The sequence below is a fragment of the Loxodonta africana genome, chromosome 2 (genome assembly GCF_030014295.1).
Source record: "Loxodonta africana isolate mLoxAfr1 chromosome 2, mLoxAfr1.hap2, whole genome shotgun sequence".
NCBI classification, from domain to species: domain Eukaryota; kingdom Metazoa; phylum Chordata; class Mammalia; order Proboscidea; family Elephantidae; genus Loxodonta; species Loxodonta africana.
Window position 1 is genome coordinate 66,426,557 of NC_087343.1, and position 13,025 is coordinate 66,439,581.

The window sequence follows — 13,025 nt, forward strand, 5'->3', positions numbered from 1 at the left end:
CTTTATTCACACTTCTATGTAATGAGTAATCGGGCTGGATATAGAATTCTGGATTGGAAATGACTCTGAAGGGATTGCTCCACCGTCTTCTAGCTTCCAGGGTTGCAGTTTATTTTCATCATCTCTGGAGATGTTTAAGATCCTCTCTTTGTCCTCAGTGTTCTGAACTTCCCAGTGACATGCCTCAGTGAGGATCTGTTTTCATCTATTGCCCTGGGCTCTCAATGAGCCCATTCAATCAAGAAACTCATGTCCTTCAGTCCAGAGGAATTGTCTTGAGTTATATCAACCCCTATATTGTCTGTCCTCTCTTTTAAGAAATCCTATTATCTAGAAATTGGATAAGTCACTTTAGTGTAAACGTTTCCTGCAAACACAAAAAGCCTACCTAGCACATCGTACAAAAGGCAACATGAAGCAAAGAGCCTAACTAGGACTTCAGCTCAATTTCCTGTCACTCTCTGCAGGTAGTTAGAAAAGATGTGACCATCTGATTTTTATTACATTTTCACTCCAGGTAGACTTGTTCCTTCAGATGATTTCTTGGTTGTAATGGCTTCTGAGCCTCCTTTCTTTCTTTCCTAACGTATCTTTGAATTGCAAAGGAAGCAAAGCTTTACAATTGCTTTTTGTTTCCTTGCTTTATCTCCCACAATGTGTTTTCTAAGTAGTTGTTCTATTTTCTTCCTTTTATCATGCTTTTTTAGAGGATTTGGAGCATGACTGCTACATTAGCTAGGACTCTGAGTTGTAAGGGGTAGCAACCTAGCTTGACCTAGCTTGAGCAGAAAAAGGTGGGAGGTTGTTTTGGGAGAACACTGGAGCATTTCATGGAACAATCAAACCATAAGAAATGGAGATTCTGCTGGACTTCAGAAACAACTAGACTGGAGATAGTACACCATCTAAATGAAGTCTCCACCTCTTTACTTTTCTCTAGTGCCTTTACTCTTTTCTCTTGAGGTTTTAACGTGATCAGTAGCAACTCCAGAATTTTACATCTTATAGCTTTAGTCACTAGTGAGATACTGATTCAGATTTCTGAGTCCCAAATCCCAAAATCCTGGGTGATGATCCCAACTAACCAAACCCAACTTAGGTGCCCATTCTTAGGTCAATCAACTATAGACAGGGAATCAGGGCCACAGCATGATAATGCTAACTGTGTGGATGGTAGGGAAAGATAGTTCCCACATTATGGGTACTAATGCCCAGCAGGCAATCCCATACATGTTGCTTATAGTTAACCTTCATTTTCAATGTCTCTAAGACTTTGACGCCAGGTCCTCAATACGCAACATCCAAATTCTACTGGGCACAAAGTACAGTCAGAAAATAGACCACCCAGGGCAGGAATTATGTTGAATCACTAATGTTTTCCAAATTCCTAGTGCACACTCAGTAAAATCCTAGTAAATACTTCCAGGTAATAACTGCTCTTTCGGAATCGACTTGACGGCAATGGGTTATGGGTAGTAAAGAGCAGATACGAACATACAAATGTACCCTGACTCGATGGCAACACGTTGTTGTTTGTTGTTGAACTTGATTAGTAATTAACTTACCCCCAATTCTTCAGGTAATTTCCAACCTTCTGCTTCACTGGCTAGGTAGATCTGACCCAAAAGGCCTGGATAGAAAAGAATGTCTATTACAGAGTGATGCTGCAGCACCCTGTATGCATTATAATTTCTTGTAGGACAGAGAAGACCTTCAAAAACTTTAATTCTCATGGTAAAAAAAAGGGGGGAGGAGTACAGTTTTGTATCAAACTTCTTTTACTCGTTGTAATTGGAACGCTGGGTTCTTAGAGCTTTCTGAATTCCTTTACAGCATCTCTCAAGTCATTTAGTATTTCACTCACCTTTTTCTCTGTTTTTTATTCTTCTTTTAGCTATTGCTTTCTCTTTTTACTGCTGCCTCTCTTTAACTTTTAGTTGAGATGGCTATCTACAGAGAGAAACAGAATTTCTTCTAAAGAAAGCAAAAATCTAACTTGCAGTTGCGGAAAGTATTTTACACTATTTTTGTATAATTACTTTCGTTTTCTGTAGTGGAGCAGCTGAGAAAAATTGCTCTAATTGTGTAATTTTCTGCAACTACTCTGGGACAAAAATCTTGGTAATTGGATTTTTTTAAACTAACAAGTTGTCACAATTGGATAGTTCTTAAACTATTTGTGCTTATGCTTCAGAAATTTTCAGTGGATATACAGTATATTTTAAATGTTTTGCATTAGCTTGTGGTCTCAAATTTGATTTATTTAACTTTGAATTTTAAAGTAGATTGACAACTCTGATTATACATTGTCTTCGCTAAATGGACCTTTGCTAAGTTTTGCAGCGTATTCATCCCCCACGGACCCCACCCCACACTCTGCTGTTGCTATGGGAGCCAAAATTCTGGCCTGTGTAGCTCCAATTCCTGTGTGGCTCTGTCTCCCAGACTGCTTTGCTGTTACTATGGAAATGACTGCCCATTAATCTTGCTGTCCTTTTACTACCAAAGCACCTTTAACTGTCTCAAGCAATCAAGTGATGTTACCTACAGCAGAGAAAGGAAGGAGAAGACTGCTTCCCATTCTAAATCGGCAGCACTGATTTTAATCAAGATTTAATCAAGGAGCAGAAGAACTAAAGCTACTCTAACCACTTTCTTTTTTTTTAATTACAAAGCAGGGTCCTCCTTGATATATAAGCACATGCCCTTGTTCATGCCATTGTTTGAAACCTCTGGAAAAGGATACTGTGTATTTTTAAAGCTACTTTTGTGTTTAATACATTACAAAATTGCTACAGTGGAATCGGGACAAGTTGGCATATCTTTTTTACTGATAAAAAGGATGCAATGCTTACTATAACTTTTCTGAAGGTTGTGTTTTTGGCAATAGTCATGAAAACTTGAAAATTATGGGCCTAATCACTTAGACAAAGCCTTATTGCCCTATGGAAATTGAGGGGTAATAACATGGTCCAGGAACCCTGGTGGTGCAGTAGTTAAGAGCTACAGCTGCTAACCATAAGGTCAGCAGTTCGAATGCACCAGGCACTCCTTGAAAACTCTATGGGGCAATTCTACTTTGTCCTATAGGGTCGCTATGAGTCGGAATCGACTTGACAGAATAGGGTTTTTTTTTTTTTTTCCTTGATAACACGAGTCAAGAAAAAAAATTAGCTAATGAGCCAAAAATACTTTTGGCTCACTCTTCTATCACTTTCAGGTTAAGTATCACTGAAATATTGACTTTGACTCTATGGGCGTTTTTGCCAAATGAAAACAGGACTTATTTCCATTTTGAAAGGATTTTCCAGGTGATCAGGAAAAAAGTTCTTGAAAGCAAATAAATCATGGTCTGGCCACACTGAATCTGAGATGATCACTGTGGCAAGATTACACTGGTTCCAGCAAATAATACATTCCCCATCACTCTTTTTAGAGCTAAAAAAAAAAAAAAAAAAAAAAATTTAAGTGGCATAAATATATGGGAGATCTAGTTGATGCCCGCAGCAAAAATAGACATTGCTTTTGCTCTGAAAATAATCGGATGGTATTGGAGTTGGGTGAGGCAGAAGCTGGAAAGAAAATGATAGGTCCACAGTAAGATGAGCCTGGATGAGCAAAACAAAGCTACCCATTGTTTCAGCTCTCCGCTCTGATGAAAAAGACATGAATGAATGAGTAAAGATGTCACAAAATTTGAGATTTGTTCAAATGCCTAATAGGAAAGATGTCCATAAACTTACCACTTATACAAAGGTTAGGAAATTCTTCCCCAAAAAAGAGAAGGATTGGAATGGGAGCAAAAAGATCAGATTGGTAGAATTTTGTCAAAACAGTCTGGCAAAATATAAAGTGACAGCTTTCAGGACTTGGGCACCATCTAAAGCTTCCAAAAACCTGACCACTTTAGCTAGAGTGCTATCTGGCTTAAACCCCTGCTGATAATTTGCATTTCCAACAAGTTTCCAGGTGATGCTAAGGCTGCTGGTTAGGGACGAATTCTGAGAACCGCTAGTAAATGGTTCACCACATTTATTATACATAAGAATCACCTGGGAATCATGTTACAAAATGCAGATTTTGATTCAGTATATCTTGAGTGGAAATGCAAATTCTCAGTATGGGCTTGAAGTGGAATAAATCGGTTCAAAGCCCTGGCTTATCCCTCAATGGTATTTTTCCATCTCCTTCTTCAAGAAACAGTATCAAGACCAGAAAAACTAGTACATAATTATGAAAATCAGCTATTTGAAATCTTCATTGCTTTAGAGCAACTGACGAATACCCAGGAAAATAAAACTAGATCCTTACCTGACACCTTACACCAAAATTAAGTCTAGGAAAATAAATATTTAAATGTATAAAAGTGCTAAAAGAAAATGCAAGTGAATTTTATAATCTTGGAATATGGAAAGCTTTTTAAGATAAAGTTTTGAAACATTAAGGAAAAGATAAAGATTTATAGATTTATGTATATAAAATTTATAATTTCTGTATTGTAAAACCCCTATTTAAAAAGTATTTTTAAATATGCTAAAAGGATTAAATTTTTTGCAACATATATGAGCTATAAATCATTAACAAGTCCTTTCAAGTGTATATAAAGAACTCTTAAAAATCAACAAGAAAATTACAGAAAGATGAGAAGGGAAATAGAAAGATAAAAAAAAACATAGTCAATACCTAATAGAAGACAAAAAGTTACTAAATATATGAAATGATGCTTAAAAAAACAAAAAAAAAACCATTACCATTGAGTTGATTCCAATTCACACCTAAGTTGTAGGACATAGTAGAACTGCCCCATAGGGTTTCCAAGGAGCCACTGGTGGATTCAAACTGCAGACCTTTTGGTTAGCAGCCAAGCTCTTAACCACTAAAAAAAAAAAAAAAAAAAAAAACACTACCTACTAATAATTAAATACACACACACTTAGTGTGAAATTCCATTTTCCTAATCAGGGTGAACACACCTACTGTAAACCAGAGAAACTGGCACTTTTGGAAGGAAGACAAATTGTTAAAAGCTTTCCGAAGGTCATTTGGCGATTAATAAACATTTTTAAATTTGCAAATTTTTTAATCTAGCAATTCCACACCTAGGATTTTTTCCTAAGAAAATAACTGATCAAGTGTACAAAGACGATACATGTAGTAGAGCCTGGCCCGCAAGATGGCTCCATCCATGTTGCTGCACCCCTTCTCCCGGCTGCTGGCCCAGGCCATCTCCCAAGCGGCCTTTCATCTCAAAGTTCTGTATTTGAAAGCCACCGAATCCAAGCCTAATTGGCTAAAGTTGGACTGACTTTGGGCACCACAGCCTTCCTACGGGTGTATCTCATCAAACAACGTAAAGATGATGATTACAGTATAAGAGAAGAAATGGGTTGGAATAAACTATTGAAATGCCAACACAGTATGCTGCATATAGTGATTACAGCAGTTCCTCTGGATTCACCAATTTTTTTCATTGTAAATGAGAGAGAAAAAGTTATGTGTATATATCGTCAGCATTTGAGTGCTGCATCATTAAGTGAAAAAATAAAAATACTTCTGTATTCTTCAGATAATGCATATTGTGATAACTACCAAAAAATATCTATTCTAAGTTATAGTGTCAGAAGTAGTTCAATATGGAAGTTACATTGTGTTAAATGTGCAAGATGAAAAATTTAATCAATAAACAGAAAGTTCAATGTAAATTCAATCTAAAAAAAAAGATTATGTGTGTAAGAATGTTGTGTCACAACAATTAGGATTATAATGAAATAAGGGAAATAAATGAAACATCCATCAGTTGACATGCTTAAATGGGAATTTATAACCATCAAAAATGGTGATACACACACACATACATACACAAAAATGCCTTTCATATCGTATATCAAACAGGAAAAGCAGGTTACAAATAGTTTGTACACTATGGGTTTATTTTTATCAAACAAATCTATTGATCAATTTTTATTTCTATTTCTATTCTGGGAAATAACGAGAACAAATGGTAAGACGCTGCTGCCCTGTGAGAAAGCTAAGAGCACAAAGATGGCCAAGGAATCACTGGGTAACTCTTCTCCATATTAAAAAAAAAAAAAAAATCAGTTTCCATATATTCGTCTTTCCATGAAATCAGGTCACTATCTTCTTGCCACTATCAATCACAATGAGGAAATGGAGCCATCTTTACACAGCTGAAAGCACCATCAACTCTTTTACTCTGACCACCATGGTAGAAATCTAAGACAGGTCCAACATGGAGCAGGAAAATCCACAGTCATCCTTTCCAATTTATGTGCCTCCCATCTAACCTCCATCCCCAAAATCGGGTACAATAGCTGATGGGAGAGTAGGTCACATGGTATTCTTTCTAGAAAAAAGGGACAGCTACTTTGTTGGTCATTTTGTCACCACTATAGGCACTTTGGTCCTCGGGTAGTACAAACAGTTAATGCACTTGGCTGCTAACCAAAAACATTGGAAGTTCTAGTTCACCCAGAGGTGCCTCGGAAGGAAGGCCTGACCATCTGCTTTCCAAAAATCAGCTGCTGAAAACCCCAGTTTAGTCAGAGTCAACTCAATGGCAACTGGTTGGTTTGATTCTAGGGGATACAGAAGTCTTTGGTGGTTCAGTGGTAGAATTCTGGCTTTCCATGCAGGAGACTCTGTTTAATTCCTGGCCAGTGCACCTCTCACTACCCATCTATCAGTGGTGGATTGTGCATTGTTATGATGCTAAACACATTTCGGTGGAGCTTTCAGACTGAGATGAACAAGGAAGAAGGGCCTGATGATCTGCTTCTAAAAGTCAGCCAGTTGAAACCACATGGATCACAAAGGTCCAATCCACAATCAATCATGGGGTTGGAGCAGGACCATTGGGCATGGGGCCAGCAAGCATGGGACTGACTCAATGGTGGATAACAACAACAATTGTCTCATTGAACAAAAAGTCCAGAAACAGACAATCTAGGCACCCAAGACTTATATAGCGGCACAACGTTACAACCAATGACCCAGCTTCCATCTGACGTTCTTATTAGAGCAGACACTTTTGATGTCCCACACCTGTGACTTTGGTCATAGATGAAATGGACAGTTCCATGTGAGCTCATCTCAGCATTTTACCACAAAAATAAGCCAAGTGCTTTCTACGTGGCCTTAAGCCTTTCCCCATCAGAGAGAAACTGTTCAGTCTTGCAGCACAGGAAGGTAAAGCCCCCAGGTTGTTGTTGTTGTTAGGTGCCATCAAACTGGCTCTGATGCATAGTAACCCTATGCATAACAGAATAAAACATTGCTAATCTTGCACCATTCTCACAATTGTTGCCATGTTTGAGCCCATAGTTGCAGCCACTGTGTCAGTCCATCTCATTAAATGTCTTTCTCTTTTTCACTGAGCCTCTACTTTACCAGCCATGATGTCTTTCTGCAGTAATTGGTCCCTCCTGATTATATATCCTCATGAGGAATCTGTACATGGATCAAGAGGCACTCGTTCAAACAGAACAAGGGGATACTGCATGGTTTAAAGTCAGAAAAGGTGTGCATCAGGGTTGTATCATTTCACCATACCTGTTCAATCTGTATGCTGAGCAAATAATCTGAGAAGCTGGACTATATGAAGAAGAATATGGCATCAGTATTGGAGGAAGACTTATTATCAGCCTGCTATATGCAGATGACACACCTTTGCTTGCTCAAAGTGAAGAGGACTTGAAGCACTTACTGATGAAGATCAAAGACCACAGCCTTCAGTATGGATTACACCTCAAAATAAAGAAAACAAAAATATTCACAACTGGACCAATAAGCAACATCACAATAAATGGAGAAAATTTTGAGGTTGTCAGGGATTTCTTTTTACTTGGATCCACAATCAACACCATGGAAACAGCAGTCAAGAAATCAAAAGATGCGTTGCATTGGGCAAATCTGCTGTAAAAGACCTCTTAAAAGTGCTGAAAATCAAAGATGTCACCTTGAGGACTAAGGTACACCTGACTCAAGCCGTGGTGTTTTCAACTGCTTCATATGCATGTGAAAGCTGGACAATGAATAAGGAAGACAGAAGAAGAAATGATGCCTTTGAACTGTGGTGTTGGCAAAGAGTATTGAATACACCATGGACTGCCAAAAGAACAAACTTGTCTTGGAGGAAGTACAACAAAAATGCTCCTTAGAAGAAAGAATGGCAAGACTACATCTCACATAATTTGAACATGTTGTCAGGAGCAAATCAGTCCCTGGAGAAGGACATCATGCTTGATAAAGTAGAGGGTCAGTGAAAAAGAGGAAGAAGACCCTCAACAAGATGGACTGACACAGTGGCTGCAACAATGGGCCAAGCATAGCAACAATTGTGAGGATGGCAGTGTTTCTGTTGTGCATGGGGTTGCTATGAGTTGGAACCGACTCGACAGCACCTAACAATAACAATAAGCAAGACAAAGTCTTGCCATCCTTGCTTCTAAGGGCATTCTGGCTGTACTTACTCCAAAACAGATCTGTTCGTTCTTCTGGCAGTTTGTGGTATATACAATATTCTTTGCCAATACTACAATTCAAACGCATCAATTCTTCTTTGGTCTTCCTTACTCATTGTCCAGCTTTCACATGCATATAAAGTGATTAAAAATGCCATGGCGTAGGTCAGGCACACCTTAGTCATCAAAGTGACATCTTTGTGTTTTAGCACTTTAAAGAGGTTTTTTGCAGCAGCCTTGCCCAATGCATTACGTTTGATTTCTTGCCTGCTGCATTGGTCATTGATCCAAGAAGAATGAAAACCTTGACAACTTCAAGTTCTTCGCCATTTATCATGATATTGTTTATTGGTCAAGTTATAGGAACTTTCCTTTTCTTTATGTTCAGGTGTAATCCATACTGAAGGCTGTAGTCATTTACTTTCATCAATAGATGCTTTAAGTTGTCTTTACTTTTGGCAAACAAGATTGTGTCATCTGCATATCTCAGGTTGTAATGAGTCTTTCTCCAACCCCTATACCATGTTCTTCTTCATAGACTCCCCAGGAGCAATCCACAGTCACTGGGAGATGGGAGCCAGTGTGTAAGTTCTTTAGTCTCTTGTCCTTCAGAAAAACAATTCCAGAGGAATTTTCCGTATGCTTCCCAGGGATCCTGTATTGACTCTAACCCCATTAGTTACAGCATCCATCTCAAAAAATGTACCCTGATGATGGAAAACTTGGACACAGATATAGGTGATTGTTGTATAGCTTGAGTGATGCAATTGGTATCACAGAATTGTACACATGAAAAATGTTGAATTGACAAATGTGTTATCTATATGTTTACAACAATAAAAGAAAAAAATGCACCCTAATACTGGCTTTTCTTCTTTCTCTGTCTCATTCTCCACACTCCCTCACATTTGCTTCTGGGAGCACCTCCCAAATAAACTACCTGAACTCAGTCTTTGGCCTCAGGTCCTGCTTTTGGGGGAATACAAACTAAATTAGTACTGGAAGCAGCCCTAAAGAGCAGACTCTTGGGATGGGATTCTTGAAATAGATTACTCACAGGCAGATGGCCACGTGGTTCCAGTGCTGATGGTAAGCGGAGTAGAGATCAGGCCTGGGGTAGTGGAGCATCACAATTATCAGACTCTCACCTATTTCGCATTGAGGTAAGGTGCAGGTGGAAGGGGACACCTGTGGTTATACATAAGCTCTAGCACCTGTACAGTGTGAGGGCAGTCATAATTATAAGGATTAAGCAGTTTGCTGGTTTCTGTTAACCTGCCTTGGAAGCCTCAAAGCCTTAAAGAAAGATAATGACTGGCTCAAGAAGCCAGTTTTCAACTTGGGGCATGCTTTGAAGGCCATAGGGGCTCCATGGCAGCACCTGCAACTGGAAAGTTGACTAAGCTAAAATTAGGCCCATGATTTAATCAAAGGGTGCAGCATTTACAGGTCTTCTAGCTAACTAATGTCAGGGTTCTGAGAGGAAGAAGTGGGAATCAGAGCCCTTGGATGGGAACATTTGGATGGATTCACTTGAAAAATGTAGACTCCCAATTCCCATGATCCCAAACACCCTTGACACTTGCTAGAAGAGAGCAGTTGCACTTTGCTTAGAAAACACACAAATCCTCTCCTGAAGCTATGACTTGCAAAATTATGCTTATCTTTCTTTAGATAAGTTCCTGCCTCCCTCATTAATTTTGCCTAATAACTGAGGTTAGGTCTCAGATAGCTCTGCAGAGAAATACAGTCTCTGCTCTGGGAGAAAACAGCTTACTCATCAAGAGGATTGCAGGACCACCTGGAACCAGGGGAACATGTATGAGAGCAGATCTTATTAAGGTCATTGGACAGAAGCAGAAGGAAGAAGAGAGGATTCAATATAAAAATGAATGAGAAGAGTTTATAGACTTGGAACACTCCTAATATGCCATTGATCATAATATCTGAGGGTCTGGGTCTCCAGTTACTATGCCCTTGTTAGTCCGTGACTGCAGCAACTTCCATTCATCATTATCATCAGGAATAGAAGCATCAAGTGACACCTCAGGGAATCTTCTGAGTTCCAGACATACTGCTTCCTGCCTGCATTATGTAGCAACAACCTGAGCTCTTCATGATAACTACCTGGTCACCCTGAGCTCTTCAGGCGTGTGGACCAGCAATCAAAGAGAGAAGCTACTATACTGATGGGAGAAACCTTTCTTGATTATCGTGAGGAGTCAGACCCTCAGAGATAAAGGTCTGGGCAGCCATCTAAAGCAGCAAAAGTGATGGCCAAATGTGAGGGAAATATAGAACGGGTGGTAGAAGAAGGAGATGATAAATGTCAATTATAGCCTGGAGAGCAGGTTTGTTATGATTTCTTATATTAATTGTTTTAATTGGATGTGGCTGGTCATAATCTTGAAGACATGGTGGCAGAATTGGCTTAATGTGGGCACAAGAAGATCTCAGTGGTGCAAGGGTTGGAGCATGGAAGAAATCTTTGGTGCCAGTCTTGGTCTGGGTCCTCTAGAGGAGCAAAACGAGTGAAGAGTATATAAATATATAGAGAAAAATTTACTTCCAGGAAATGGCTCATGCAATTGTGGGGACTGGCAAGTCCCAAATCCATGGGTCAGGCAACAAGCTGAAGACCGCTGCTGGCTCATGCTGTTACACGGGCTGACGAATCTAAAATCTGCAGGTCAGGCAGCAGGCTGGAGGCCTCTGCTGGCTCATGGGGTTGCTGAATCCAAAATCTGCAGGTCAGGTGGCAGCCAGAGACTTCTACAGGCTCACGTCCCAAAAACCAGAGCTCAGGCAATGAAAAGAATGCAGGATAGAGAAAAGAGAACAAGCTTTGCCAGAATGTCCGTTCAACTGATTGGCTGCTCACATCAGATCACAAAATAGAAGGTGATTACGTAGTGTCTGCCAAACCACTGAGAATCAGAGCCTGGCCAAGTTGACACATAACTTTAACCATCACGATGTCCTATGTCACATCCCCTTGACTCCTTGATTTCAGCGCAGCCATAGTAGATACCTCAGATTCGCCCAGCACTAGCAGCAACCCTCTCGAGTCCACTATTGTGCATTGTTTTTCTTTCTGTCTTGGGCCTTATCGATACCCAGGGAGTGACAAGGAACACTAAATTTTAGAGGCATTAGACTAAAAGTAAAATAGCTGATTTAAAGTTAGGACCTAAACAACATCTGTGACTCCAGTTTAATTACAAAATCAATTGACCTTTGCAACAGAATTAGACCTGCTTACTAACTTGTTTTTCTCTGTGGTGAACCTTAGGGCTGGCATGCAGTGCCCCCAGGGATATTGATGCAAATAGTTATCAAATCCTTGGTAGAAGACATCCTCAGGAAATGTTCTGCCTTCAACGAGTTATTCTAACAATCAGTTCTCAGGGTATCTTCCTTGTAGTCATCCTGAGACTACACACGAACCACCCCCAGGAAGATGTGCTCATGCATGGAATATGTTCCTGAGAGTAATCACGTGTGACGGTCTTATGACTAGGACCCATCATCGTTTAGTAACTCAACCAATCAGATTATTGTGTTGTACCTCCTGATTTTGCCCTATAACTAGGGCTCTGTCTCAGGCCCACCTTGGATCCATCAGTTTCACTTCAGTGGAGCCCACATTTCGTCATTCAAATGATTCCTGTACTTCCAATAAACCTCTTTATTTTACTTTAAGCAAACTTGGGTTTTCTCCTCTGTGACAGGAGCCTGTTTGGCCCATGAGTGAGCACAGCTTAGAAGTACAGGAAAGTTAATGTAGGGGTAACCCTTAAATAATGAGTGATGGGAATTGATGGATAAATGTTCCCACCTCCCATCCTTCAGGTGAAAAACCCTGGGAGGCATTTTGTATGCTTCGCAGAGGTCCTGGCAGAATTGACCCCTTGTGGCCCACAGATGTGACAACTTGATAACACACAGTTATATTGATTTTTCCTCTTTATGTCTCCCTACCCCTGCATCCTGGAATCACCTCCCAAAGGAACTACTTGCACTCAAATCCTTGTCTCAGGCTCTGCTTTTGCAGTAATCCAAAACTAAGATTCTTGTTATGTGGCTTTTGTCTTCATGGTCACAAGGTAACTACTTTACCTCCAGGCATGATTGTATTCCCAGCAAGAAGGTCAAAAGTAAAAAGGCTGCCCACAAAACTTTGTCTTTATTCATGAAGAAATGCCTCCCCCAAAGACTTACACCTATATATTATATTGACCAGAATTCACATGGTCATCCTTCCATGCAAGGAAGTCTGGAAAAATAATTTTAACTGTAGATGCATTGACACCTGACCTGAATTTGGAGTAAGGACTAAGGGGGACATAGGTAATAGCTAGTCTGTTATTGCAATGATTATTAATGCTCATTTATAAGTTCTTCTCTCCTTCTTAGGCACACAGGGAAGGAGACTGTTCTTTCTAGTCTCCTTATAGTTAGACAGTATCATGTGACAATTATGGTCAATGAAATATGAAATGTAACAAGTGTCACTTCTGGCCAAGGCATTTAAAAACTGGTGTG

General features: G+C 39.7%; 1 pseudogene; it reads left to right on the top strand.

The window, feature by feature from the left end:
• Window positions 1–5,173: 5,173 nt before the first annotated feature.
• Window positions 5,174–5,396, top strand: LOC111749993 (NADH dehydrogenase [ubiquinone] 1 subunit C1, mitochondrial-like; annotated as a pseudogene).
• Window positions 5,397–13,025: the final 7,629 nt, after the last annotated feature.